This window comes from Gasterosteus aculeatus, chromosome X (genome assembly GCF_964276395.1).
Source record: "Gasterosteus aculeatus chromosome X, fGasAcu3.hap1.1, whole genome shotgun sequence".
Classification (NCBI taxonomy): domain Eukaryota; kingdom Metazoa; phylum Chordata; class Actinopteri; order Perciformes; family Gasterosteidae; genus Gasterosteus; species Gasterosteus aculeatus.
The window spans coordinates 213998-232765 of record NC_135698.1 but is presented as its reverse complement, the minus strand read 5'-3'; the positions used below and the strand labels follow the sequence as shown (position 1 = coordinate 232765).

At 47.1% G+C, this 18768-nt stretch overlaps 52 non-coding genes across 52 annotated transcripts; all 52 read left to right on the top strand.

Moving 5' to 3' along the window:
- The first annotated feature begins 144 nt into the window (after nucleotides 1-144).
- Nucleotides 145-217, top strand: trnag-ucc (transfer RNA glycine (anticodon UCC)). The gene has a single exon. It is a non-coding gene; the product is annotated as a tRNA-Gly (tRNA).
- Nucleotides 218-1415: 1198 nt separating this feature from the next.
- trnav-aac (transfer RNA valine (anticodon AAC)) lies at nucleotides 1416-1488 on the top strand. The gene has a single exon. It is a non-coding gene; the product is annotated as a tRNA-Val (tRNA).
- Nucleotides 1489-2002: 514 nt separating this feature from the next.
- trnav-aac (transfer RNA valine (anticodon AAC)) lies at nucleotides 2003-2075 on the top strand. Its single transcript has one exon. It is a non-coding gene; the product is annotated as a tRNA-Val (tRNA).
- Nucleotides 2076-2110: 35 nt separating this feature from the next.
- Nucleotides 2111-2183, top strand: trnav-uac (transfer RNA valine (anticodon UAC)). The gene has a single exon. It is a non-coding gene; the product is annotated as a tRNA-Val (tRNA).
- Nucleotides 2184-2626: 443 nt separating this feature from the next.
- Nucleotides 2627-2699, top strand: trnav-uac (transfer RNA valine (anticodon UAC)). Its single transcript has one exon. It is a non-coding gene; the product is annotated as a tRNA-Val (tRNA).
- A 195-nt stretch (nucleotides 2700-2894) lies between these two features.
- On the top strand, nucleotides 2895-2967 carry trnag-ucc (transfer RNA glycine (anticodon UCC)). Its single transcript has one exon. It is a non-coding gene; the product is annotated as a tRNA-Gly (tRNA).
- A 547-nt stretch (nucleotides 2968-3514) lies between these two features.
- Nucleotides 3515-3587, top strand: trnav-cac (transfer RNA valine (anticodon CAC)). The gene has a single exon. It is a non-coding gene; the product is annotated as a tRNA-Val (tRNA).
- An 87-nt stretch (nucleotides 3588-3674) lies between these two features.
- trnav-aac (transfer RNA valine (anticodon AAC)) lies at nucleotides 3675-3747 on the top strand. The gene has a single exon. It is a non-coding gene; the product is annotated as a tRNA-Val (tRNA).
- A 392-nt stretch (nucleotides 3748-4139) lies between these two features.
- On the top strand, nucleotides 4140-4212 carry trnag-ucc (transfer RNA glycine (anticodon UCC)). The gene has a single exon. It is a non-coding gene; the product is annotated as a tRNA-Gly (tRNA).
- Nucleotides 4213-4458: 246 nt separating this feature from the next.
- trnag-ucc (transfer RNA glycine (anticodon UCC)) lies at nucleotides 4459-4531 on the top strand. The gene has a single exon. It is a non-coding gene; the product is annotated as a tRNA-Gly (tRNA).
- A 1405-nt stretch (nucleotides 4532-5936) lies between these two features.
- trnav-cac (transfer RNA valine (anticodon CAC)) lies at nucleotides 5937-6009 on the top strand. The gene has a single exon. It is a non-coding gene; the product is annotated as a tRNA-Val (tRNA).
- A 725-nt stretch (nucleotides 6010-6734) lies between these two features.
- On the top strand, nucleotides 6735-6807 carry trnav-cac (transfer RNA valine (anticodon CAC)). The gene has a single exon. It is a non-coding gene; the product is annotated as a tRNA-Val (tRNA).
- Nucleotides 6808-7692: 885 nt separating this feature from the next.
- trnag-ucc (transfer RNA glycine (anticodon UCC)) lies at nucleotides 7693-7765 on the top strand. Its single transcript has one exon. It is a non-coding gene; the product is annotated as a tRNA-Gly (tRNA).
- A 405-nt stretch (nucleotides 7766-8170) lies between these two features.
- trnag-ucc (transfer RNA glycine (anticodon UCC)) lies at nucleotides 8171-8243 on the top strand. The gene has a single exon. It is a non-coding gene; the product is annotated as a tRNA-Gly (tRNA).
- An 87-nt stretch (nucleotides 8244-8330) lies between these two features.
- trnav-aac (transfer RNA valine (anticodon AAC)) lies at nucleotides 8331-8403 on the top strand. Its single transcript has one exon. It is a non-coding gene; the product is annotated as a tRNA-Val (tRNA).
- Nucleotides 8404-8490: 87 nt separating this feature from the next.
- Nucleotides 8491-8563, top strand: trnav-aac (transfer RNA valine (anticodon AAC)). The gene has a single exon. It is a non-coding gene; the product is annotated as a tRNA-Val (tRNA).
- An 87-nt stretch (nucleotides 8564-8650) lies between these two features.
- On the top strand, nucleotides 8651-8723 carry trnav-cac (transfer RNA valine (anticodon CAC)). The gene has a single exon. It is a non-coding gene; the product is annotated as a tRNA-Val (tRNA).
- An 86-nt stretch (nucleotides 8724-8809) lies between these two features.
- Nucleotides 8810-8882, top strand: trnav-uac (transfer RNA valine (anticodon UAC)). The gene has a single exon. It is a non-coding gene; the product is annotated as a tRNA-Val (tRNA).
- An 87-nt stretch (nucleotides 8883-8969) lies between these two features.
- trnav-cac (transfer RNA valine (anticodon CAC)) lies at nucleotides 8970-9042 on the top strand. The gene has a single exon. It is a non-coding gene; the product is annotated as a tRNA-Val (tRNA).
- An 87-nt stretch (nucleotides 9043-9129) lies between these two features.
- Nucleotides 9130-9202, top strand: trnav-uac (transfer RNA valine (anticodon UAC)). The gene has a single exon. It is a non-coding gene; the product is annotated as a tRNA-Val (tRNA).
- A 726-nt stretch (nucleotides 9203-9928) lies between these two features.
- On the top strand, nucleotides 9929-10001 carry trnag-ucc (transfer RNA glycine (anticodon UCC)). Its single transcript has one exon. It is a non-coding gene; the product is annotated as a tRNA-Gly (tRNA).
- Nucleotides 10002-10406: 405 nt separating this feature from the next.
- On the top strand, nucleotides 10407-10479 carry trnag-ucc (transfer RNA glycine (anticodon UCC)). The gene has a single exon. It is a non-coding gene; the product is annotated as a tRNA-Gly (tRNA).
- Nucleotides 10480-10566: 87 nt separating this feature from the next.
- On the top strand, nucleotides 10567-10639 carry trnav-aac (transfer RNA valine (anticodon AAC)). Its single transcript has one exon. It is a non-coding gene; the product is annotated as a tRNA-Val (tRNA).
- Nucleotides 10640-10726: 87 nt separating this feature from the next.
- On the top strand, nucleotides 10727-10799 carry trnav-aac (transfer RNA valine (anticodon AAC)). The gene has a single exon. It is a non-coding gene; the product is annotated as a tRNA-Val (tRNA).
- An 87-nt stretch (nucleotides 10800-10886) lies between these two features.
- On the top strand, nucleotides 10887-10959 carry trnav-cac (transfer RNA valine (anticodon CAC)). The gene has a single exon. It is a non-coding gene; the product is annotated as a tRNA-Val (tRNA).
- An 86-nt stretch (nucleotides 10960-11045) lies between these two features.
- On the top strand, nucleotides 11046-11118 carry trnav-uac (transfer RNA valine (anticodon UAC)). Its single transcript has one exon. It is a non-coding gene; the product is annotated as a tRNA-Val (tRNA).
- Nucleotides 11119-11205: 87 nt separating this feature from the next.
- trnag-ucc (transfer RNA glycine (anticodon UCC)) lies at nucleotides 11206-11278 on the top strand. The gene has a single exon. It is a non-coding gene; the product is annotated as a tRNA-Gly (tRNA).
- An 87-nt stretch (nucleotides 11279-11365) lies between these two features.
- On the top strand, nucleotides 11366-11438 carry trnav-aac (transfer RNA valine (anticodon AAC)). Its single transcript has one exon. It is a non-coding gene; the product is annotated as a tRNA-Val (tRNA).
- An 87-nt stretch (nucleotides 11439-11525) lies between these two features.
- trnav-aac (transfer RNA valine (anticodon AAC)) lies at nucleotides 11526-11598 on the top strand. Its single transcript has one exon. It is a non-coding gene; the product is annotated as a tRNA-Val (tRNA).
- An 87-nt stretch (nucleotides 11599-11685) lies between these two features.
- trnav-cac (transfer RNA valine (anticodon CAC)) lies at nucleotides 11686-11758 on the top strand. Its single transcript has one exon. It is a non-coding gene; the product is annotated as a tRNA-Val (tRNA).
- Nucleotides 11759-11844: 86 nt separating this feature from the next.
- Nucleotides 11845-11917, top strand: trnav-uac (transfer RNA valine (anticodon UAC)). Its single transcript has one exon. It is a non-coding gene; the product is annotated as a tRNA-Val (tRNA).
- Nucleotides 11918-12004: 87 nt separating this feature from the next.
- Nucleotides 12005-12077, top strand: trnav-cac (transfer RNA valine (anticodon CAC)). The gene has a single exon. It is a non-coding gene; the product is annotated as a tRNA-Val (tRNA).
- An 87-nt stretch (nucleotides 12078-12164) lies between these two features.
- On the top strand, nucleotides 12165-12237 carry trnav-uac (transfer RNA valine (anticodon UAC)). Its single transcript has one exon. It is a non-coding gene; the product is annotated as a tRNA-Val (tRNA).
- Nucleotides 12238-12963: 726 nt separating this feature from the next.
- On the top strand, nucleotides 12964-13036 carry trnag-ucc (transfer RNA glycine (anticodon UCC)). The gene has a single exon. It is a non-coding gene; the product is annotated as a tRNA-Gly (tRNA).
- A 405-nt stretch (nucleotides 13037-13441) lies between these two features.
- On the top strand, nucleotides 13442-13514 carry trnag-ucc (transfer RNA glycine (anticodon UCC)). Its single transcript has one exon. It is a non-coding gene; the product is annotated as a tRNA-Gly (tRNA).
- Nucleotides 13515-13601: 87 nt separating this feature from the next.
- trnav-aac (transfer RNA valine (anticodon AAC)) lies at nucleotides 13602-13674 on the top strand. The gene has a single exon. It is a non-coding gene; the product is annotated as a tRNA-Val (tRNA).
- An 87-nt stretch (nucleotides 13675-13761) lies between these two features.
- On the top strand, nucleotides 13762-13834 carry trnav-cac (transfer RNA valine (anticodon CAC)). The gene has a single exon. It is a non-coding gene; the product is annotated as a tRNA-Val (tRNA).
- An 86-nt stretch (nucleotides 13835-13920) lies between these two features.
- Nucleotides 13921-13993, top strand: trnav-uac (transfer RNA valine (anticodon UAC)). Its single transcript has one exon. It is a non-coding gene; the product is annotated as a tRNA-Val (tRNA).
- Nucleotides 13994-14080: 87 nt separating this feature from the next.
- trnav-cac (transfer RNA valine (anticodon CAC)) lies at nucleotides 14081-14153 on the top strand. Its single transcript has one exon. It is a non-coding gene; the product is annotated as a tRNA-Val (tRNA).
- An 87-nt stretch (nucleotides 14154-14240) lies between these two features.
- Nucleotides 14241-14313, top strand: trnav-uac (transfer RNA valine (anticodon UAC)). Its single transcript has one exon. It is a non-coding gene; the product is annotated as a tRNA-Val (tRNA).
- An 87-nt stretch (nucleotides 14314-14400) lies between these two features.
- trnav-cac (transfer RNA valine (anticodon CAC)) lies at nucleotides 14401-14473 on the top strand. Its single transcript has one exon. It is a non-coding gene; the product is annotated as a tRNA-Val (tRNA).
- Nucleotides 14474-14719: 246 nt separating this feature from the next.
- trnav-aac (transfer RNA valine (anticodon AAC)) lies at nucleotides 14720-14792 on the top strand. The gene has a single exon. It is a non-coding gene; the product is annotated as a tRNA-Val (tRNA).
- Nucleotides 14793-15189: 397 nt separating this feature from the next.
- On the top strand, nucleotides 15190-15262 carry trnav-uac (transfer RNA valine (anticodon UAC)). Its single transcript has one exon. It is a non-coding gene; the product is annotated as a tRNA-Val (tRNA).
- A 406-nt stretch (nucleotides 15263-15668) lies between these two features.
- trnav-uac (transfer RNA valine (anticodon UAC)) lies at nucleotides 15669-15741 on the top strand. Its single transcript has one exon. It is a non-coding gene; the product is annotated as a tRNA-Val (tRNA).
- A 346-nt stretch (nucleotides 15742-16087) lies between these two features.
- trnav-aac (transfer RNA valine (anticodon AAC)) lies at nucleotides 16088-16160 on the top strand. The gene has a single exon. It is a non-coding gene; the product is annotated as a tRNA-Val (tRNA).
- Nucleotides 16161-16506: 346 nt separating this feature from the next.
- Nucleotides 16507-16579, top strand: trnav-aac (transfer RNA valine (anticodon AAC)). The gene has a single exon. It is a non-coding gene; the product is annotated as a tRNA-Val (tRNA).
- Nucleotides 16580-16666: 87 nt separating this feature from the next.
- trnav-cac (transfer RNA valine (anticodon CAC)) lies at nucleotides 16667-16739 on the top strand. Its single transcript has one exon. It is a non-coding gene; the product is annotated as a tRNA-Val (tRNA).
- An 86-nt stretch (nucleotides 16740-16825) lies between these two features.
- Nucleotides 16826-16898, top strand: trnav-uac (transfer RNA valine (anticodon UAC)). Its single transcript has one exon. It is a non-coding gene; the product is annotated as a tRNA-Val (tRNA).
- Nucleotides 16899-17144: 246 nt separating this feature from the next.
- On the top strand, nucleotides 17145-17217 carry trnav-uac (transfer RNA valine (anticodon UAC)). The gene has a single exon. It is a non-coding gene; the product is annotated as a tRNA-Val (tRNA).
- A 407-nt stretch (nucleotides 17218-17624) lies between these two features.
- Nucleotides 17625-17697, top strand: trnav-uac (transfer RNA valine (anticodon UAC)). The gene has a single exon. It is a non-coding gene; the product is annotated as a tRNA-Val (tRNA).
- Nucleotides 17698-17883: 186 nt separating this feature from the next.
- Nucleotides 17884-17956, top strand: trnav-aac (transfer RNA valine (anticodon AAC)). The gene has a single exon. It is a non-coding gene; the product is annotated as a tRNA-Val (tRNA).
- A 237-nt stretch (nucleotides 17957-18193) lies between these two features.
- Nucleotides 18194-18266, top strand: trnav-aac (transfer RNA valine (anticodon AAC)). The gene has a single exon. It is a non-coding gene; the product is annotated as a tRNA-Val (tRNA).
- The last annotated feature ends 502 nt before the right edge of the window (nucleotides 18267-18768 follow it).

The following is an 18768-nucleotide window of genomic DNA, read 5'->3' as shown; positions in this document are numbered from 1 at the left end:
ACATGCGATATGTCCCTGAACGCACCATCTCATGTGGTTTCCGTAGTGAAGTGGTTATCACGTTCTCCTAACACTCGAAAGGTCCCCGTTTCGAGACCGGGCGGAAACAATCGTTGATGGTTATTGAACACACCATCTCATGTGGTTTCCGTAGTGTAGTGGTTATCACGTTCGCCTTCCACGCGGAAGGTCCCCGTTTCGAGACCGGGCGGAAACAGTCGTTGGTCTTTCTTTCTTTGATTCCGAATTTCAACAATCAGTCGTTGGTGTTTTTTTCTTTGATTCCGAACTTCGCAATCAAACAGATAAACATACACTATGTCCCTGAACGCACCATCTCATGTGGTTTCCGTAGTGTAGTGGTTATCACGTTCGCGAAAGGTCCCCGGTTCGAGACCGGGCGGAAACAGTCGTTGGTCTTTCTTTCTTTGATTCCGAACTTCAACAATCAAACAGATAAACAGGCGCTATGTCCCTGAACACACCATCTCATGTGGTTTCCGTAGTGTAGTGGTTATCACGTTCACCTAAGGTCCCCGGTTCGAGACCGGGCGGAAACAGTCGTTGGTGTTTCTTTCTTTGATTCCGAACTTCAGCAATCAAACAGATAAACATAAGCTATGTCCCTGAAGGCACCATCTCATGTGGTTTCCGTAGTGTAGTGGTTATCACGTTCGCCTAACATGCGAAAGGTCCCCGGTTCGAAACCGGGCGGAAAGAGTCGTTGGTGTTTTTTTCTTTGATTCTTCAACAATCAAACAGATAAACATGCGCTATGTCCCTGAACGCACCATCTCATGTGGTTTCCGTAGTGTAGTGGTTATCACGTTTGCCTAACACTGGAAAGTTCCCCGGTTCGAGACCGGGCGGAAACAGTCTTTGATGTGTTTTTTTTTTAATCCGGCGTGATGCTTTGTTTTTGTGCGTGAATGCCATACGGTGCTGGATATATTGCGCTGGATATACTCTATGTCCCTGAACACACCATCTCCTGTGGTTTCCGTAGTGTAGTGGTTGTCACGTTCGCCTTACACGCGAAAGGTCCCCGGTTCGAGACCGGGTGGAAACAGTCGTTGGTCTTTCTTTCTTTGATTCCGAACTTCAACAATCAAACAGAGAAACATGCGATATGTCCCTGAACGCACCATCTCATGTGGTTTCCGTAGTGTAGTGGTTATCACGTTCTCCTAACACTCGAAAGGTCCCCGTTTCGAGACCGGACGGAAACAATCGTTGATGGTTCCTGAACACACCGTCTCATGTGGTTTCCGTAGTGTAGTGGTTATCACGTTCGCGAAAGGTCCCTGGTTCGAGACCGGGCGGAAACAGCCGTTGGTGTTTCTTTCTTTGATTCCGAACTTCAACAATCAAACAGATAAACATGCGCTATGTCCCTGAACGCACCATCTCATGTGGTTTCCGTAGTGTAGTGGTTATCACGTTCGCCTAACACGCGAAAGGTCCCCGGTTCGAGACCGGGCGGAAACAGTCGTTGGTCTTTCTTTCTTTGATTCCGAACTTCAACAATCAAACAGATAAACAGGCGCTATGTCCCTGAACGCACCATCTCATGTGGTTTCCGTAGTGTAGTGGTTATCACGTTCGCCTAACACGCGAAAGGTCCCAGGTTCGAGACCGGGCGGAAACAGTCGTTGGTGTTTCTTTCTTTGATTCCGAACTTCAACAATCAAACAGATAAACATGCGCTATGTCCCTGAACGCACCATCTCATGTGGTTTCCGTAGTGTAGTGGTTATCACGTTCGCCGCACACGCGAAAGGTCCCCGGTTCGAGACCAGGCGGAAACAGTCGTTGATGTTTTTTTGTTTATTCCGAACTTCAGCAATCAAACAGATAAACATACACTATGTCCCTGAACGCACCATCTCATGTGGTTTCCGTAGTGTAGTGGTTATCACGTTCTCCTAACACTCGAAAAGTCCCCGTTTCGAGACCGGGCGGAAACAGTCGTTGATGGTTCCTGAACACACCGTCTCATGTGGTTTCCGTAGTGTAGTGGTTATCACGTTCGCCTAACACGCGAAAGGTCCCCGGTTCGAGACCGGGCGGAAACAGTCGTTGATGGTTCCTGAACACACCGTCACATGTGGTTTCCGTAGTGTAGTGGTTATCACGTTCGCCTTACACGCGAAAGGTCCCCGGTTCGAGACCGGGCGGAAACAGTCGTTGATGGTTCCTGAACACACCGTCTCATGTGGTTTCCGTAGTGTAGTGGTTATCGCGTTCGCGAAAGGTCCCTAGTTCGAGACCGGGCGGAAACAGTCGTTGATGTTTTTTTCTTTATTCCGAACTTCAGCAATCAAACAGATAAACATACACTATGTCCCTGAACACACAATCTCCTGTGGTTTCCGTAGTGTAGTGGTTATCACGTTCGCCTTACACGCAAAAGGTCCCCGGTGCGGACCGGGCGGAAACAGTCGTTGATGGTTCCTGAACACACCGTCTCATGTGGTTTCCGTAGTGTAGTGGTTATCACGTTCGCGAAAGGTCCCCGTTTCGAGACCGGGCGGAAACAGTCGTTGATGTTTTTTTCTTTGATTCCCAACTTCAACATTCAAACAGATATACATAAACTATGTCCCTGAACACACCATCTCCTGTGGTTTCCGTAGTGTAGTGGTTATCACGTTCGCCTTACACGCGAAAGGTCCCCGGTTCGAGACCGGGCGGAAACAGTCGTTGGTCTTTCTTTCTTTGATTCCGAACTTCAACAATCAAACAGAGAAACATGCGATATGTCCCTGAACGCACCATCTCATGTGGTTTCCGTAGTGAAGTGGTTATCACGTTCTCCTAACACTCGAAAGGTCCCCGTTTCGAGACCGGGCGGAAACAATCGTTGATGGTTATTGAACACACCATCTCATGTGGTTTCCGTAGTGTAGTGGTTATCACGTTCGCCTTCCACGCGGAAGGTCCCCGTTTCGAGACCGGGCGGAAACAGTCGTTGGTCTTTCTTTCTTTGATTCCGAATTTCAACAATCAGTCGTTGGTGTTTTTTTCTTTGATTCCGAACTTCGCAATCAAACAGATAAACATACACTATGTCCCTGAACGCACCATCTCATGTGGTTTCCGTAGTGTAGTGGTTATCACGTTCGCGAAAGGTCCCCGGTTCGAGACCGGGCGGAAACAGTCGTTGGTGTTTCTTTCTTTGATTCCGAACTTCAACAATCAAACAGAGAAACATAAGCTATGTCCCTGAACGCACCATCTCATGTGGTTTCCGTAGTGTAGTGGTTATCACGTTCTCCTAACACTCGAAAGGTCCCCGTTTCGAGACCGGTCGGAAACAATCGTTGATGGTTATTGAACACACCGTCTCATGTGGTTTCCGTAGTGTAGTGGTTATCACGTTCGCCTAACACGCAAAAGGTCCCCGGTTCGAAACCGGGCGGAAACAGTCTTTGTTGTTTTTTTCTTTGATTCCGAACTTCAACAATCAAACAGATAAACATGCCCTATGTCCCTGAACGCACCATCTCATGTGGTTTCCGTAGTGTAGTGGTTATCACGTTCGCCTCACACGCGAAAGGTCCCCGGTTCGAGACCGGGCGGAAACAGTCGTTGATGTTTCTTTCTTTGATTCCCAACTTCAACATTGAAACAGATAAACATAAGCTATGTCCCTGAAGGCACCATCTCATGTGGTTTCCGTAGTGTAGTGGTTATCACGTTCGCCTAACATGCGAAAGGTCCCCGGTTCGAAACCGGGCGGAAACAGTCGTTGGTGTTTTTTTCTTTGATTCTTCAACAATCAAACAGATAAACATGCGCTATGTCCCTGAACGCACCATCTCATGTGGTTTCCGTAGTGTAGTGGTTATCACGTTCGCGAAAGGTCCCCGGTTCGAGACCGGGCGGAAACAGTCGTTGGTCTTTCTTTCTTTGATTCCGAACTTCAACAATCAAACAGATAAACATGCGCTATGTCCCTGAATGCACCATCTCATGTGGTTTCCGTAGTGTAGTGGTTATCACGTTCGCCTCACACGCGAAAGGTCCCCGGTTTGAGACCCGGCGGAAACAGTCGTTGGTGTTTTTTTCTTTGATTCCGAACTTCGCAATCAAACAGATAAACATACACTATGTCCCTGAACGCACCATCTCATGTGGTTTCCGTAGTGTAGTGGTTATCACGTTCGCCTTCCACGCGGAAGGTCCCCGTTTCGAGACCGGGCGGAAACAGTCGTTGGTCTTTCTTTCTTTGATTCCGAATTTCAACAATCAAACAGAGAAACATGCGATATGTCCCTGAACGCACCATCTCATGTGGTTTCCGTAGTGTAGTGGTTATCACGTTCTCCTAACACTCGAAAGGTCCCCGTTTCGAGACCGGGCGGAAACAGTCGTTGGTGTTTTTTTCTTTGATTCCGAACTTCCCAATCAAACAGATAAACATACACTATGTCCCTGAACGCACCATCTCATGTGGTTTCCGTAGTGTAGTGGTTATCACGTTCGCCTTCCACGCGGAAGGTCCCCGTTTCGAGACCGGGCGGAAACAGTCGTTGGTCTTTCTTTCTTTGATTCCGAATTTCAACAATCAGTCGTTGGTGTTTTTTTCTTTGATTCCGAACTTCGCAATCAAACAGATAAACATACACTATGTCCCTGAAAGCACCATCTCATGTGGTTTCCGTAGTGTAGTGGTTATCACGTTCGCCAAACACGCGAAAGGTCCCTGGTTCGAGACCGGGCGGAAACAGTCGTTGGTGTTTCTTTCTTTGATTCCGAACTTCAACAATCAAACAGATAAACATGCGCTATGTCCCTGAACGCACCATCTCATGTGGTTTCCGTAGTGTAGTGGTTATCACGTTCGCCGCACACGCGAAAGGTCCCCGGTTCGAGACCAGGCGGAAACAGTCGTTGATGTTTTTTTGTTTATTCCGAACTTCAGCAATCAAACAGATAAACATAAGCTATGTCCCTGAACGCACCATCTCATGTGGTTTCCGTAGTGTAGTGGTTATCACGTTCGCCTCACACGCGAAAGGTCCCCGTTTCGAGACCGGGCTGAAACAGTCGTTGGTCTTTCTTTCTTTGATTCCGAACTTCAACAATCAAACAGATAAACATAAGCTATGTCCCTGAACGCACCATCTCATGTGGTTTCCGTAGTGTAGTGGTTATCATGTTCGCCTCACACGCGAAAGGTCCCCGGTTCGAGACCGGGCGGAAACAGTCGTTGATGTTTTTTTCTTTGATTCCGAACTTCGCAATCAAACAGATAAACATACACTATGTCCCTGAACGCACCATCTCATGTGGTTTCCGTAGTGTAGTGGTTATCACGTTTGCCTTACACGCGGAAGGTCCCCGTTTCGAGACCGGGCGGAAACAGTCGTTAATGTTTTTTTCTTTGATTCCGAAAGTCAACAATCAAACAGATAAACATAAGCTATGTCCCTGAACGCACCATCGCATGTGGTTTCCGTAGTGTAGTGGTTATCATGTTCGCCTCACACGCGAGAGGTCCCCGGTTCGAGACCGGGCGGAAACAGTCGTTGATGTTTCTTTCTTTGATTCCGAACTTCGCAATCAAACAGATAAACATACACTATGTCCCTGAACGCACCATCTCATGTGGTTTCCGTAGTGTAGTGGTTATCACGTTCGCCTTCCACGCGGAAGGTCCCCGTTTCGAGACCGGGCTGAAACAGTCGTTGGTCTTTCTTTCTTTGATTCCGAACTTCAACAATCAAACAGATAAACATGCGCTATGTCCCTGAACGCACCATCTCATGTGGTTTCCGTAGTGTAGTGGTTATCACGTTCGCCTAACATGCGAAAGGTCCCCGGTTCGAGACCGGGCGGAAACAGTCGTTGGTGTTTCTTTCTTTGATTCCGAACTTCAACAATCAAACAGATAAACATGCGCTATGTCCCTGAACGCACCATCTCATGTGGTTTCCGTAGTGTAGTGGTTATCACGTTCGCCTCACACGCGAAAGGTCCCCGGTTCGAGACCGGGCGGAAACAGTCGTTGATGTTTTTTTCTTTGATTCCGAACTTCGCAATCAAACAGATAAACATACACTATGTCCCTGAACGCACCATCTCATGTGGTTTCCGTAGTGTAGTGGTTATCACGTTTGCCTTACACGCGGAAGGTCCCCGTTTCGAGACCGGGCGGAAACAGTCGTTGATGTTTTTTTCTTTGATTCCGAAATTCAACAATCAAACAGATAAACATAAGCTATGTCCCTGAACGCACCATCTCATGTGGTTTCCGTAGTGTAGTGGTTATCATGTTCGCCTCACACGCGAAAGGTCCCCGGTTCGAGACCCAGCGGAAACAGTCGTTGATGTTTCTTTCTTTGATTCCGAACTTCGCAATCAAACAGATAAACATACACTATGTCCCTGAACGCACCATCTCATGTGGTTTCCGTAGTGTAGTGGTTATCACGTTTGCCTTACACGCGGAAGGTCCCCGTTTCGAGACCGGGCGGAAACAGTCGTTGATGTTTCTTTCTTTGATTTCGAATTTCAACAATCAAACAGATAAACATAAGCTATGTCCCTGAACGCACCATCTCATGTGGTTTTCGTAGTGTAGTGGTTATCACGTTCGCCTAACACGCGAAAGGTCCCTGGTTCGAGACCGGGCGGAAACAGTCGTTGGTGTTTCTTTCTTTGATTTTGAACTTCAACAATCAAACAGATAAACATGCGCTATGTCCCTGAATGCACCATCTCATGTGGTTTCCGTAGTGTAGTGGTTATCACGTTCGCCTCACACGCGAAAGGTCCCCGGTTCGAGACCGGGCGGAAACAGTCGTTGCTGTTTTTTTCTTTGATTCCGAACTTCGCAATCAAACAGATAAACATACACTATGTCCCTGAACGCACCATCTCATGTGGTTTCCGTAGTGTAGTGGTTATCACGTTCGCCTTCCACGCGGAAGGTCCCCGTTTCGAGACCGGGCAGAAACAGTCGTTGGTCTTTCTTTCTTTGATTTCGAATTTCAACAATCAAACAGATAAACATAAGCTATGTCCCTGAACGCACCATCTCATGTGGTTTCCGTAGTGTAGTGGTTATCACGTTCGCCTAACACGCGAAAAGTCCCTGGTTCGAGACCGGGCGGAAACAGTCGTTGGTGTTTCTTTCTTTGATTTTGAACTTCAACAATCAAACAGATAAACATAAGCTATGTCCCTGAACGCACCATCTCATGTGGTTTCCGTAGTGTAGTGGTTATCACGTTCGCCTCACACGTGAAAGGTCCCCGGTTCGAGACCGGGCGGAAACAGTCGTTGATGTTTTTTTCTTTGATTCCGAAATTCAACAATCAAACAGATAAACATACACTATGTCCCTGAACGCACCATCTCATGTGGTTTCCGTAGTGTAGTGGTTACCACGTTCGCCTTCCACCGGGAAGGTCCCCGTTTCGAGACCGGGCGGAAACAGTCGTTGGTCTTTCTTTCTTTGATTCCGAATTTCAACAATCAAACAGATAAACATAAGCTATGTCCCTGAACGCACCATCTCATGTGGTTTCCGAAGTGTAGTGGTTATCACGTTCGCCTAACACGCGAAAGGTCCCCGGTTCGAGACCGGGCGGAAACAGTCGTTGATGTTTTTTTCTTTGATTCCGAACTTCGCAATCAAACAGATAAACATACACTATGTCCCTGAACGCACCATCTCATGTGGTTTCCGTAGTGTAGTGGTTATCACGTTCGCCTTCCACGCGGAAGGTCCCCGTTTCGAGACCGGGCGGAAACAGTCGTTGATGTTTTTTTCTTTGATTCCGAAATTCAACAATCAAACAGATAAACATAAGCTATGTCCCTGAACGCACCATCTCATGTGGTTTCCGTAGTGTAGTGGTTATCATGTTCGCCTCACACGCGAAAGGTCCCCGGTTCGAGACCGGGCGGAAACAGTCGTTGATGTTTTTTTCTTTGATTCCGAACTTCGCAATCAAACAGATAAACATACACTATGTCCCTGAACGCAACATCTCATGTGGTTTCCGTAGTGTAGTGGTTATCACGTGTGCCTTACACGCGGAAGGTCCCCGTTTCGAGACCCAGCGGAAACAGTCGTTGATGTTTCTTTCTTTGATTCCGAACTTCGCGATCAAACAGATAAACATACACTATGTCCCTGAACGCACCATCTCATGTGGTTTCCGTAGTGTAGTGGTTATCACGTTCGCCTTCCACGCGGAAGGTCCCCGTTTCGAGACCGGGCGGAAACAGTCGTTGGTCTTTCTTTCTTTGATTCCGAATTTCAACAATCAAACAGATAAACATAAGCTATGTCCCTGAACACACCATCTCATGTGGTTTCCGTAGTGTAGTGGTTATCACGTTCGCCTAACACGCGAAAGGTCCCCGGTTCGAGACCGGGCGGAAACAGTCGTTGGTGTTTCTTTCTTTGATTCCGAACTTCAACATTTAAACAGATAAACATAAGCTATGTCCCTGAACGCACCATCTCATGTTGTTTCCGTAGTGTAGTGGTTATCACGTTCGCCTAACACGCGAAAGGTCCCCGGTTCGAGACCGGGCGGAAACAGTCGTTGGTGTTTCTTTCTTTGATTCTGAACTTCAACAATCAAACAGATAAACATGCCCTATGTCCCTGAACGCACCATCTCATGTGGTTTCCGTAGTGTAGTGGTTATCACGTTCGCCTCACACGCGAAAGGTCCCCGGTTCGAGACCGGGCGGAAACAGTCGTTGATGTTTTTTTCTTTATTCCGAACTTCAGCAATCAAACAGATAAACATACACTATGTCCCTGAACGCACCATCTCCTGTGGTTTCCGTAGTGTAGTGGTTATCACGTTCGCCTTACACGCGAAAGGTCCCCGTTTCGAGACCGGGCGGAAACAGTCGTTGATGTTTTTTTCTTTGATTCCGAAATTCAACAATCAAACAGATAAACATAAGCTATGTCCCTGAACGCACCATCTCATGTGGTTTCCGTAGTGTAGTGGTTATCACGTTCGCCTCACACGCGAAAGGTCCCCGGTTCGAGACCGGGCGGAAACAGTCGTTGATATTTTTTTCTTTGATTCCGAAATTCAACAATCAAACAGATAAACATAAGCTATGTCCCTGAACGCACCATCTCCTGTGGTTTCCGTAGTGTAGTGGTTATCACGTTCGCCTTACACGCGAAAGGTCCCCGTTTCGAGACCGGGCGGAAACAGTCGTTGATGTTTTTTTCTTTGATTCCGAAATTCAACAATCAAACAGATAAACATAAGCTATGTCCCTGAACGCACCATCTCATGTGGTTTCCGTAGTGTAGTGGTTATCACGTTCGCCTAACACGCGAAAAGTCCCTGGTTCGAGACCGGGCGGAAACAGTCGTTGGTGTTTCTTTCTTTGATTTTGAACTTCAACAATCAAACAGATAAACATAAGCTATGTCCCTGAACGCACCATCTCATGTGGTTTCCGTAGTGTAGTGGTTATCACGTTCGCCTCACACGTGAAAGGTCCCCGGTTCGAGACCGGGCGGAAACAGTCGTTGATGTTTTTTTCTTTGATTCCGAAATTCAACAATCAAACAGATAAACATACACTATGTCCCTGAACGCACCATCTCATGTGGTTTCCGTAGTGTAGTGGTTACCACGTTCGCCTTCCACCGGGAAGGTCCCCGTTTCGAGACCGGGCGGAAACAGTCGTTGGTCTTTCTTTCTTTGATTCCGAATTTCAACAATCAAACAGATAAACATAAGCTATGTCCCTGAACGCACCATCTCATGTGGTTTCCGAAGTGTAGTGGTTATCACGTTCGCCTAACACGCGAAAGGTCCCCGGTTCGAGACCGGGCGGAAACAGTCGTTGATGTTTTTTTCTTTGATTCCGAACTTCGCAATCAAACAGATAAACATACACTATGTCCCTGAACGCACCATCTCATGTGGTTTCCGTAGTGTAGTGGTTATCACGTTCGCCTTCCACGCGGAAGGTCCCCGTTTCGAGACCGGGCGGAAACAGTCGTTGATGTTTTTTTCTTTGATTCCGAAATTCAACAATCAAACAGATAAACATAAGCTATGTCCCTGAACGCACCATCTCATGTGGTTTCCGTAGTGTAGTGGTTATCATGTTCGCCTCACACGCGAAAGGTCCCCGGTTCGAGACCGGGCGGAAACAGTCGTTGATGTTTTTTTCTTTGATTCCGAACTTCGCAATCAAACAGATAAACATACACTATGTCCCTGAACGCAACATCTCATGTGGTTTCCGTAGTGTAGTGGTTATCACGTGTGCCTTACACGCGGAAGGTCCCCGTTTCGAGACCCAGCGGAAACAGTCGTTGATGTTTCTTTCTTTGATTCCGAACTTCGCGATCAAACAGATAAACATACACTATGTCCCTGAACGCACCATCTCATGTGGTTTCCGTAGTGTAGTGGTTATCACGTTCGCCTTCCACGCGGAAGGTCCCCGTTTCGAGACCGGGCGGAAACAGTCGTTGGTCTTTCTTTCTTTGATTCCGAATTTCAACAATCAAACAGATAAACATAAGCTATGTCCCTGAACACACCATCTCATGTGGTTTCCGTAGTGTAGTGGTTATCACGTTCGCCTAACACGCGAAAGGTCCCCGGTTCGAGACCGGGCGGAAACAGTCGTTGGTGTTTCTTTCTTTGATTCCGAACTTCAACATTTAAACAGATAAACATAAGCTATGTCCCTGAACGCACCATCTCATGTTGTTTCCGTAGTGTAGTGGTTATCACGTTCGCCTAACACGCGAAAGGTCCCCGGTTCGAGACCGGGCGGAAACAGTCGTTGGTGTTTCTTTCTTTGATTCTGAACTTCAACAATCAAACAGATAAACATGCCCTATGTCCCTGAACGCACCATCTCATGTGGTTTCCGTAGTGTAGTGGTTATCACGTTCGCCTCACACGCGAAAGGTCCCCGGTTCGAGACCGGGCGGAAACAGTCGTTGATGTTTTTTTCTTTATTCCGAACTTCAGCAATCAAACAGATAAACATACACTATGTCCCTGAACGCACCATCTCCTGTGGTTTCCGTAGTGTAGTGGTTATCACGTTCGCCTTACACGCGAAAGGTCCCCGTTTCGAGACCGGGCGGAAACAGTCGTTGATGTTTTTTTCTTTGATTCCGAAATTCAACAATCAAACAGATAAACATAAGCTATGTCCCTGAACGCACCATCTCATGTGGTTTCCGTAGTGTAGTGGTTATCACGTTCGCCTTCCACGCGGAAGGTCCCCGTTTCGAGACCGGGCGGAAACAGTCGTTGGTCTTTCTTTCTTTGATTCCGAATTTCAACAATCAAACAGATAAACATAAGCTATGTCCCTGAACACACCATCTCATGTGGTTTCCGTAGTGTAGTGGTTATCACGTTCGCCTAACACGCGAAAGGTCCCCGGTTCGAGACCGGGCGGAAACAGTCGTTGGTGTTTCTTTCTTTGATTCCGAACTTCAACATTTAAACAGATAAACATAAGCTATGTCCCTGAACGCACCATCTCATGTTGTTTCCGTAGTGTAGTGGTTATCACGTTCGCCTAACACGCGAAAGGTCCCCGGTTCGAGACCGGGCGGAAACAGTCGTTGGTGTTTCTTTCTTTGATTCTGAACTTCAACAATCAAACAGATAAACATGCCCTATGTCCCTGAACGCACCATCTCATGTGGTTTCCGTAGTGTAGTGGTTATCACGTTCGCCTCACACGCGAAAGGTCCCCGGTTCGAGACCGGGCGGAAACAGTCGTTGATGTTTTTTTCTTTATTCCGAACTTCAGCAATCAAACAGATAAACATACACTATGTCCCTGAACGCACCATCTCCTGTGGTTTCCGTAGTGTAGTGGTTATCACGTTCGCCTTACACGCGAAAGGTCCCCGTTTCGAGACCGGGCGGAAACAGTCGTTGATGTTTTTTTCTTTGATTCCGAAATTCAACAATCAAACAGATAAACATAAGCTATGTCCCTGAACGCACCATCTCATGTGGTTTCCGTAGTGTAGTGGTTATCACGTTCGCCTCACACGCGAAAGGTCCCCGGTTCGAGACCGGGCGGAAACAGTCGTTGATATTTTTTTCTTTGATTCCGAAATTCAACAATCAAACAGATAAACATAAGCTATGTCCCTGAACGCACCATCTCCTGTGGTTTCCGTAGTGTAGTGGTTATCACGTTCGCCTTACACGCGAAAGGTCCCCGTTTCGAGACCGGGCGGAAACAGTCGTTGATGTTTTTTTCTTTGATTCCGAAATTCAACAATCAAACAGATAAACATAAGCTATGTCCCTGAACGCACCATCTCATGTGGTTTCCGTAGTGTAGTGGTTATCACGTTCGCCTAACACGCGAAAAGTCCCTGGTTCGAGACCGGGCGGAAACAGTCGTTGGTGTTTCTTTCTTTGATTTTGAACTTCAACAATCAAACAGATAAACATAAGCTATGTCCCTGAACGCACCATCTCATGTGGTTTCCGTAGTGTAGTGGTTATCACGTTCGCCTCACACGTGAAAGGTCCCCGGTTCGAGACCGAGCGGAAACAGTCGTTGATGTTTTTTTCTTTGATTCCGAAATTCAACAATCAAACAGATAAACATACACTATGTCCCTGAACGCACCATCTCATGTGGTTTCCGTAGTGTAGTGGTTACCACGTTCGCCTTCCACGCGGAAGGTCCCCGTTTCGAGACCGGGCGGAAACAGTCGTTGGTCTTTCTTTCTTTGATTCCGAATTTCAACAATCAAACAGATAAACATAAGCTATGTCCCTGAACGCACCATCTCATGTGGTTTCCGAAGTGTAGTGGTTATCACGTTCGCCTAACACGCGAAAGGTCCCCGGTTCGAGACCGGGCGGAAACAGTCGTTGATGTTTTTTTCTTTGATTCCGAACTTCGCAATCAAACAGATAAACATACACTATGTCCCTGAACGCACCATCTCATGTGGTTTCCGTAGTGTAGTGGTTATCACGTTCGCCTTCCACGCGGAAGGTCCCCGTTTCGAGACCGGGCGGAAACAGTCGTTGATGTTTTTTTCTTTGATTCCGAAATTCAACAATCAAACAGATAAACATAAGCTATGTCCCTGAACGCACCATCTCATGTGGTTTCCGTAGTGTAGTGGTTATCATGTTCGCCTCACACGCGAAAGGTCCCCGGTTCGAGACCGGGCGGAAACAGTCGTTGATGTTTTTTTCTTTGATTCCGAACTTCGCAATCAAACAGATAAACATACACTATGTCCCTGAACGCAACATCTCATGTGGTTTCCGTAGTGTAGTGGTTATCACGTGTGCCTTACACGCGGAAGGTCCCCGTTTCGAGACCCAGCGGAAACAGTCGTTGATGTTTCTTTCTTTGATTCCGAACTTCGCGATCAAACAGATAAACATACACTATGTCCCTGAACGCACCATCTCATGTGGTTTCCGTAGTGTAGTGGTTATCACGTTCGCCTTCCACGCGGAAGGTCCCCGTTTCGAGACCGGGCGGAAACAGTCGTTGGTCTTTCTTTCTTTGATTCCGAATTTCAACAATCAAACAGATAAACATAAGCTATGTCCCTGAACACACCATCTCATGTGGTTTCCGTAGTGTAGTGGTTATCACGTTCGCCTAACACGCGAAAGGTCCCCGGTTCGAGACCGGGCGGAAACAGTCGTTGGTGTTTCTTTCTTTGATTCCGAACTTCAACAATCAAACAGATAAACATGCCCTATGTCCCTGAACGCACCATCTCATGTGGTTTCCGTAGTGTAGTGGTTATCACGTTCGCCTCACACGCGAAAGGTCCCCGGTTCGAGACCGGGCGGAAACAGTCGTTGATGTTTTTTTCTTTATTCCGAACTTCAGCAATCAAACAGATAAACATACACTATGTCCCTGAACGCACCATCTCCTGTGGTTTCCGTAGTGTAGTGGTTATCACGTTCGCCTTACACGCGAAAGGTCCCCGTTTCGAGACCGGGCGGAAACAGTCGTTGATGTTTTTTTCTTTGATTCCGAAATTCAACAATCAAACAGATAAACATAAGCTATGTCCCTGAACGCACCATCTCATGTGGTTTCCGTAGTGTAGTGGTTATCACGTTCGCCTCACACGCGAAAGGTCCCCGGTTCGAGACCGGGCGGAAACAGTCGTTGATATTTTTTTCTTTGATTCCGAAATTCAACAATCAAACAGATAAACATAAGCTATGTCCCTGAACGCACCATCTCCTGTGGTTTCCGTAGTGTAGTGGTTATCACGTTCGCCTTACACGCGAAAGGTCCCCGTTTCGAGACCGGGCGGAAACAGTCGTTGATGTTTTTTTCTTTGATTCCGAAATTCAACAATCAAACAGATAAACATAAGCTATGTCCCTGAACGCACCATCTCATGTGGTTTCCGTAGTGTAGTGGTTATCACGTTCGCCTCACACGCGAAAGGTCCCCGGTTCGAGACCGGGCGGAAACAGTCGTTGATGTTTTTTTCTTTATTCCAAACTTCAGCAATCAAACAGATAAACATAAGCTATGTCCCTGAATGCACCATCTCATGTTGTTTCCGTAGGGTAGTGGTTATCACGTTCGCCCTACACGCGAAAGGTCCCCGTTTCGAGACCGGGCGGAAACAGTCGTTGATGTTTTTTTCTTTGATTCCGAAATTCAACAATCAAACAGATAAACATAAGCTATGTCCCTGAACGCACCATCTCATGTGGTTTCCGTAGTGTAGTGGTTATCACGTTCGCCTAACACGCGAAAGGTCCCCGGTTCGAGACCGGGCGGAAACAGTCGTTGGTGTTTCTTTCTTTGATTCCGAACTTCAACAATCAAACAGATAAACATAAGCTATGTCCCTGAAGGCACCATCTCATGTGGTTTCCGTAGAGTAGTGGTTATCACGTTCGCCTCACACGCGAAAGGTCCCCGTTTCGAGACCGGGCGGAAACAGTCGTTGATGTTTTTTTCTTTGATTCCCAACTTCAACATTCAAACAGATAAACATGCGCTATGTCCCTGAACGCACCATCTCATGTGGTTTCCGTAGTGTAGTGGTTATCACGTTCGCGAAAGGTCCCTGGTTCGAGACCGGGCGGAAACAGTCGTTGATGTTTTTTTCTTTATTCCGAACTTCAGCAATCAAACAGATAAACATACACTATGTCCCTGAACGCACCATCTCCTGTGGTTTCCGTAGTGTAGTGGTTATCACGTTCGCCTTACACGCGAAAGGTCCCCGTTTCGAGACCGGGCGGAAACAGTCGTTGATGTTTTTTTCTTTGATTCCGAAATTCAACAATCAAACAGATAAACATAAGCTATGTCCCTGAACGCACCATCTCATGTGGTTTCCGTAGTGTAGTGGTTATCACGTTCGCCTCACACGCGAAAGGTCCCCTGTTCGAGACCGGGCGGAAACAGTCGTTGATGTTTTTTTCTTTATTCCGAACTTCAGCAATCAAACAGATAAACATACACTATGTCCCTGAACGCACCATCTCCTGTGGTTTCCGTAGTGTAGTGGTTATCACGTTCGCCTTACACGCGAAAGGTCCCCGTTTTGAGACCGGGCGGAAACAGTCGTTGATGTTTTTTTCTTTGATTCCCAACTTCAACATTCAAACAGATATACATAAACTATGTCCCTGAACACACCATCTCCTGTGGTTTCCGTAGTGTAGTGGTTATCACGTTCGCCTTACACGCGAAAGGTCCCCGGTTCGAGACCGGGCGGAAACAGTCGTTGGTCTTTCTTTCTTTGATTCCGAACTTCAACAATCAAACAGAGAAACATGCGATATGTCCCTGAACGCACCATCTCATGTGGTTTCCGTAGTGTAGTGGTTATCACGTTCTCCTAACACTCGAAAGGTCCCCGTTTCGAGACCGGGCGGAAACAATCGTTGATGGTTCCTGAACACACCGTCTCATGTGGTTTCCGTAGTGTAGTGGTTATCACGTTCGCAAAAGGTCCCCGGTTCGAGACCGGGCGGAAACAGTCGTTGGTGTTTCTTTCTTTGATTCCGAACTTCAACAATCAAACAGATAAACACAAGCTATGTCCCTGAACGCACCATCTCATGTTGTTTCCGTAGTGTAGTGGTTATCACGTTCGCCTAACACGCGAAAGGTCCCCGGTTCGAGACCGGGCGGAAACAGTCGTTGGTGTTTCTTTCTTTGATTCCGAACTTCAACAATCAAACAGATAAACATGCCCTATGTCCCTGAACGCACCATCTCGTGTGGTTTCCGTAGTGTAGTGGTTATCACGTTCGCCTCACACGCAAAAGGTCCCCGGTTCGAGACCGGGCGGAAACAATCGTTGATGGTTCCTGAACACACCGTCTCATGTGGTTTCCGTAGTGTAGTGGTTATCACGTTCGCGAAAGGTCCCCGGTTCGAGACCGGGCGGAAACAGTCGTTGGTGTTTCTTTCTTTGATTCCGAACTTCAACAATCAAACAGATAAACATAAGCTATGTCCCTGAACGCACCATCTCATGTTGTTTCCGTAGTGTAGTGGTTATCACGTTCGCCTAACACGCGAAAGGTCCCCGGTTCGAGACCGGGCGGAAACAGTCGTTGGTGTTTCTTTCTTTGATTCTGAACTTCAACAATCAAACAGATAAACATACCCTATGTCCCTGAACGCACCATCTCATGTGGTTTCCGTAGTGTAGTGGTTATCACGTTCGCCTCACACGCGAAAGGTCCCCGGTTCGAGACCGGGCGGAAACAGTCGTTGATGTTTTTTTCTTTATTCCGAACTTCAGCAATCAAACAGATAAACATACACTATGTCCCTGAACGCACCATCTCCTGTGGTTTCCGTAGTGTAGTGGTTATCACGTTCGCCTTACACGCGAAAGGTCCCCGTTTCGAGACCGGGCGGAAACAGTCGTTGATGTTTTTTTCTTTGATTCCGAAATTCAACAATCAAACAGATAAACATAAGCTATGTCCCTGAACGCACCATCTCATGTGGTTTCCGTAGTGTAGTGGTTATCACGTTCGCCTCACACGCGAAAGGTCCCCTGTTCGAGACCGGGCGGAAACAGTCGTTGATGTTTTTTTCTTTATTCCAAACTTCAGCAATCAAACAGATAAACATAAGCTATGTCCCTGAACGCACCATCTCATGTTGTTTCCGTAGTGTAGTGGTTATCACGTTCGCCTTACACGCGAAAGGTCCCCGTTTCGAGACCGGGCGGAAACAGTCGTTGGTGTTTCTTTCTTTGATTCCGAACTTCAACAATCAAACAGATAAACATAAGCTATGTCCCTGAAGGCACCATCTCATGTGGTTTCCGTAGTGTAGTGGTTATCACGTTCGCCTCACACACGAAAGGTCCCCGGTTCGAGACCGGGCGGAAACAGTCGTTGATGTTTTTTTCTTTGATTCCCAACTTCAACATTCAAACAGATATACATAAACTATGTCCCTGAACACACCATCTCCTGTGGTTTCCGTAGTGTAGTGGTTATCACGTTCGCCTCACACGCGAAAGGTCCCCGGTTCGAGACCGGGTGGAAACAGTCGTTGATGTTTCTTTCTTTGATTCCCAACTTCAACATTGAAACAGATATACATAAACTATGTCCCTGAACACACCATCTCCTGTGGTTTCCGTAGTGTAGTGGTTATCACGTTCGCCTTACACGCGAAAGGTCCCCGGTTCGAGACCTGGCGGAAACAGTCGTTGATGGTTCCTGAACACACCGTCTCATGTGGTTTCCGTAGTGTAGTGGTTATCACGTTCGCGAAAGGTCCCCGGTTCGAGACCGGGCGTAAACAGTCGTTGGTGTTTCTTTCTTTGATTCCGAACTTCAACGATCAAACAGATAAACATAAGTTATGTCCCTGAACGCACCATCTCATGTGGTTTCCGTAGTGTAGTGGTTATCACGTTCGCCTAACACGCGAAAGGTCCCCGGTTCGAGACCGGGCGGAAACAGTCGTTGGTGTTTCTTTCTTTGATTCCGAACTTCAGCAATCAAACAGATAAACATGCCCTATGTCCCTGAACGCACCATCTCATGTGGTTTCCGTAGTGTAGTGGTTATCACGTTCGCGAAAGGTCCCGGTTCGAGACCGGGCGTAAACAGTCGTTGGTGTTTCTTTCTTTGATTCCGAACTTCAACGATCAAACAGATAAACATAAGCTATGTCCCTGAACGCACCATCTCATGTGGTTTCCGTAGTGTAGTGGTTATCACGTTCGCCTAACACGCGAAAGGTCCCCGGTTCGAGACCGGGCGGAAACAGTCGTTGGTGTTTCTTTCTTTGATTCCGAACTTCAGCAATCAAACAGATAAACATACACTATGTCCCTGAACGCACCATCTCCTGTGGTTTCCGTAGTGTAGTGGTTATCACGTTCGCCTTACACGCGAAAGGTCCCCGTTTCGAGACCGGCCGGAAACAGTCGGTGATGTTTTTTTCTTTGATTCCGAAATTCAACAATCAAACAGATAAACATAAGCTATGTCCCTGAACACACCATCTCATGTGGGTTCCGTAGTGTAGTGGTTATCACGTTCGCCTTACACGCGAAAGGTCCCCGGTTCGAGACCTGGCGGAAACAGTCGTTGATGGTTCCTGAACACACCGTCTCATGTGGTTTCCGTAGTGTAGTGGTTATCACGTTCGCGAAAGGTCCCCGGTTCGAGACCGGGCGTAAACAGTCGTTGGTGTTTCTTTCTTTGATTCCGAACTTCAACGATCAAACAGATAAACATAAGTTATGTCCCTGAACGCACCATCTCA